We start from the raw sequence: 5,192 nt of genomic DNA, 5'->3' as shown, positions 1-5,192 counted from the left end.
CAGTGACCCTTAAAATGCTATTGGATCCTCAATTTACTGTTTTGTTACGTGGACCCCCCAAACACACACACACAAAAATCTTATATGGATCCTCCAGGGCCTTATGGACTCCGGTTGGGAACCAGTGGTATAGGCTATGGTAGCGGTGGTGGTAAAGATGGCGGCCGTCGAAGTCATCGTAGATGTACATAATATTGGTGTTGATGTCGGTGCCATTTTTTCTCAGTCGGAGAGACGAATGGAGACGAGAGAATAATACTTGAGAAGGTGTTGGTGGCGTCAGCGATGGTAGTGGTGGTCGTCGACAGCGTTGTAGTGTTCGTATATGCGATGGAAGTGGGGGCGACGGCGGTGGAGGTGGTGATGGCGGAGGCTGTCGAACTCATTGTAGTGTTCGATGGTGCTGGTACTGGTACTGATGTTGGTATCAAAGTGGTACTGATGTTGGTATCAAGGTGGTTTTATTTATTTATTTATACATTTATTTATTCATTTATTTATTGGGAGAAGGAATGGGGGAGAGGAGTGTGATTATTGAGAAGGCGGTGGTGGCGGTGGTGACAGTGATGACGCTGGGGGAAAATAGTGGAAAGAAAGCGGGGAGGGAGTGGAGATTGAATAAATCGGAAACTACCAGGGCGATGGAGAATGTGATGGTTGGGTTAGGTTGATGCGGGTGCGGAGCGAGTGGGATGTGAAAGAGACTCGATGTTATGTAGTACGAGAGGAGGTGGAGGAGGAGGAGGGGAGACAGAGAGAGGGAAGTGAGGAGGGTGGAGTGTGTGTATATATGTGTGTGGATAGATTTTTATCGAGTCGGTGCTTTCTGTTGAAGAAATGGCGGAAGGCATCGGAAGAAGAGATGGAAGAGGAGGACGAGGACGAAGAGGAGAAGGTGGAGGTGAAGAGGTTCGAAGTTAAGGTGAGGATGAAGAAGACAGAAAGAAACAAAGAAAAAAGTTGGAAGTTAAAAGAAAATGTTAGAAGTTAAAAGAAGTTTGGAGAAGTTAGAAGAAGAAGAAGAAGAAGAAGAAGAAGGAGGAGGAGGAGGAGGAGGAGAAGGGGGAGAAGAAGAATGAGGAGAAGGGGAGAAGAAGAAGAAGAAGGAAGAAAAAGAAACGAGAAGGAGGAGAATGAGGAGGAGAGGGAGAAGAAGGGGAGGAGGAGAATGAGGAGGAGAGGGAGAAGAAGAAGACGAAGAAGGAGGAGGAGAAGAAGAATGAGGAGGGGGGGGGAAAAAAAGAAAAATGAGAAAGAAGTAAAGAAGAAGAAGAAGAAGAAGAAGAAGAAGAAGAAGAAGAAGAAATTACCATACACCACTGAAGAATGAAGGAAATGTCTGAAGAGGGGCGGAAGAAAAACCGTTCAAAGTCGACAGCACAAGAAGATTGCCGAACGAAAGAAACTTTTGAAGAAGAAAAGAAGAAAAAAAGACCACAGAAAGAAAGCAAATAGAGAAATCGATACAAGTTCGATTGGGAAGAGCTTTGATCAAGTCAGCGGTGATTGAGAAGGGTTATGATTAAAATCAGCAGTGATTGAGAAGGGTTAAGATCAGTCCATGACTGACTGAGAAGAGATCTGATTAAAGTCAGTAGTGAGTGAGAAAAACTACGATCAAAGACGTTGAAATGTGGCATAGTATGTCTAGGAGTACATTACTCAATGTGTCCTTTTTTTTTTCTTAAAGACAATCGTATTTAATTTTAAAATGTCGAGTGATTACCACGTAGAGACTTCCTGGTAGGTTGGCAACCAGTAGTAGTAGTAGTAGTAGTAGTAGTAGTAGTAGTAGCAGTAATAGTAGTAGCAGTAGTGATGGTGGTAGTGATGGCAGTGATGGTGGTGGCAGCACAGTAGTAATAGTGGTGGTAGCAGTTGTAGCAACAGTAATAGTAGTAGTAGTAGTAGTAAAGATAGTGTGGAGGTAGTAGTAGTAGTAGTAGTATTCGTAACAGCAGCAGCAGCAGTAGTAGTAGTAGCAGTGGTGGTGGTAGCAGAAGCAGTAGTGGTGGTGGTGGTCATCGTAGTAATAGTAGTAGTAGTGGTGTTGGTGGTGGCTAGGGTAGTGATGGTGATCGTAGTAATAGAAGTAGAAGTGGTGGTGGTGGCGGTAGTAATGGTAGTGGTGGTGGTGATGGTAGCGGTGGTAGTTGTGGTAGTGGTGGTGATGGAGATAGCGGTGGTGGTGGTGGTAGTGGTGGTGATGGTGGTGGTGGTGGTGACAGTAGTCTGAGGCGCAGAGGAATTGTCTGAAGAGTGAATGGCCACGTCGAACCCATACTTAACCGAATCTCCTTTATTCTTATCTCCGGAATCAAACTGACTTACCGTCTTCTATAGAAACCATATTTGTTCTGTTCTGTCTGTTTGCCAAAAGCGGAGGAATGGCGGAGGAGGGAAGAAGAACGGTGTGGCGGGTTTGTGTGTAGGGTGAGGTGGTGGATAAGGATCCACGAGGTCATGGCCTTAATTCGCTTTAGGGAAACTTTAAGTGTTTGATCGACCTGCTAGAAATAGCAATAAAAAAATTGCCCTCAAAATCACACCATGCAGATTAAATCATGTAGACCTAGGTTCTTTCCTGCATGATGGTCACATATGGAATCATGCACTTTTTGACGTTTATCATTTTCTTTTATCTTTTACTTGTTTTAGTCATTTGACTGCGGTCATGCTGCAGCATCGCCTCGAAGAATCATTTAGTTGATTTTATCGACCCCTGTACTTATTTTTTAAAGCCTGGTACTTATTCTATCGGTCTCTTTGCCGAACCTCTAAGTTACGGGGACGTAAACACACCAGCGCCAGTTATCAAGCGGTGGGGGGGGGGTAAACACAGAGAGAAAGTCACATACTCACACATACACACACACACACAGTTTCCGCCTACCAAATCTACTCACAAGCCTTCGGTGGGCCGGGGAATGTAGTAGAAGACACTTGCCTAAGGTGCCACGCAGTAGGACTGAACCATTTGAAACCATAATTAAATGTTATTGGCTATTGTACGGGGGTGATTCAAAAAGTAATGCCATTTTGTTTAGGACATGTATAATTACCAACACAGGAACATGTATCATACATCAAAATGAAGCTGGTCCTCTGTGGATCACATCCCTACTTCTCAACATAGTCACCGTTTCTCTCAATAGCAATGTTCCACCTTCGAATGAGAGCATGTATCCCTACCCCGTAAAATTCTGTTGACTGTTCTTTGAGCCACTTCTTCACTACCTCCACACTCACCAGATTTAGCGCCTTCAGACCACGAAAGAGGGTTTGAGAGGCAAACGTTATTCCAGTGACGAGGAAGTGAAAACTGTATTAAAGAAGTGGCTCAAAGAACAGTCAACAGAATTTTACGGGGCAGGGATAAATGCCCTCATTCGAAAGTGGAACATTGCTATTGAGAGAAACGGTGACTATGTTGAGAAGTAGGGATGTGATCTACTGCATGAAGAACAAGCTTCATTTTGATGTATGATACACGTTCCTGTGTTGGTAATTATACCTGTCCTAAACAAAATGGCATTACTTTTTGACTCACTCTCGTATAACAAAAATGGTTAAATCATTTTGTGCATTGAAGAAGTATAACCGTTTTATTGCCCTTAAAATGTAACAACAAAAACTTATATGGAACCCTAAGGGTCATGTGGACCCAGTTGAGAACCGCTGCTCTAGAGGATGAGCCGTAATTATCAAAAGGTAATTAAGACCAGCTTCATTTAAGATGATGGCTTAATCTCAAGATTCAAGAATTCTCTAGAGTTAACCTTGCTATGATATTTCGGAAGCAGACAGGCTTATTATGTCCTCTTAGCTCCTGACAAAATCTTGTTTTTTTTTTTAAGGTCATGTCAGCTTTGGAGAAATCTTGATTCTTCAGATTATCTCTGCCTCTCATTTGAAACTGGTCTTAATTTTTATTTGGCAATTATGATAGGCCCGAAAGCGGCGAGTCAGCAGAATCGTTAAGCGCGCCGGGTAAAATACTTAACGTGTTATTGTTGAAAGAGTTACACGATGAATGTTGACAATTGGAGGGTGAGGAAGTAATAAGATGCGAAAATAACAGGAAAACAAGGAAATCATATTTATCACTCCCAGAATACTATACTGGTATGATTCACTGCCGAAGTTCACGAAGAACAACATTTCTTGTGTAGACATGAGGAGGCACTAACACACCTTGGCCTTCTGAATTTTCAGTTTGTAATTTCAAAGTGTTCCTAAACCTGACCTAGATTAGGTCATTTTACAGCGTAGACTACGGATGCTGCGGTAGACCGCACGCTGAAGTGGTATAAAATCTCTTATGACTGTTGCGATGACAGGGAAATCATCTGAAGTTATGAATATTAAAACGTTATGAGACGATGAAGATAGCAAAGTGAACTTCCGAATTCGCCCTCCACCAAATAATAATAAAAATTAAAATAAATAAACAGAACGACTCGAGGTCTAGTCGAAGGATTTAGAAAGTATAAATCTTATAAAGAGGAACAAATTCAACAGCTTCAAACGCAGGAGTACTGTGTGGTAAGAAGCTTGCTTCCCAACCACATTGTTCCAGGTTCAGTCCCACTGCGTGGCACCTTGGCCAAGTGTCTTTTACTATAGTCTCGAGCCGACCACAGCCGCGTGAGTGGATTTGTTAGACGAAAACTGAAAGACGCCCGTCGAATATATTACACACACACACACACACACACACACACACACACACCCACACACACGCACACACACACACACACACGCGCGCACACATATATGTAGAGTAGTGACTCTGTGGTAAGAAGCTTGTTCCCCAACCACTCGGTTCTGGGTTCAGTCCCACTGCGAGGCATTTCGGGGTAGGGTGACAGTCAATTAGATCGACCCCATTACCCAAATGGTACTCAATTTATCGACTCCGAAAGGATGAAAGGCTCAGTCGAGCTCGGCGGAATTTGAACACAGAACGTAGCGCAGACGAAATACCTATTTCTTTACTATCCACAAGGGGCTAAACACAGAGAGGACAAACAAGGACAGACAAACGGTTTAAGTCGATCATATCGACCCCAGTGCGTAACTGGTACTTATTTAATCGACCCCGAAAGGATGAAAGGCAAAGTCGACCTCGGCGGAATTTGAACTCAGAACGTAACGGCAGACGAAATACCGCTAAGCATTTCGTCCGGCGT

This window comes from Octopus sinensis, linkage group LG8 (assembly GCF_006345805.1).
Source record: "Octopus sinensis linkage group LG8, ASM634580v1, whole genome shotgun sequence".
Taxonomy (NCBI): Eukaryota; Metazoa; Mollusca; class Cephalopoda; order Octopoda; family Octopodidae; genus Octopus; species Octopus sinensis.
The sequence above is the reverse complement of the archived record's forward strand: the minus strand, read 5'-3'. Positions refer to the sequence as shown.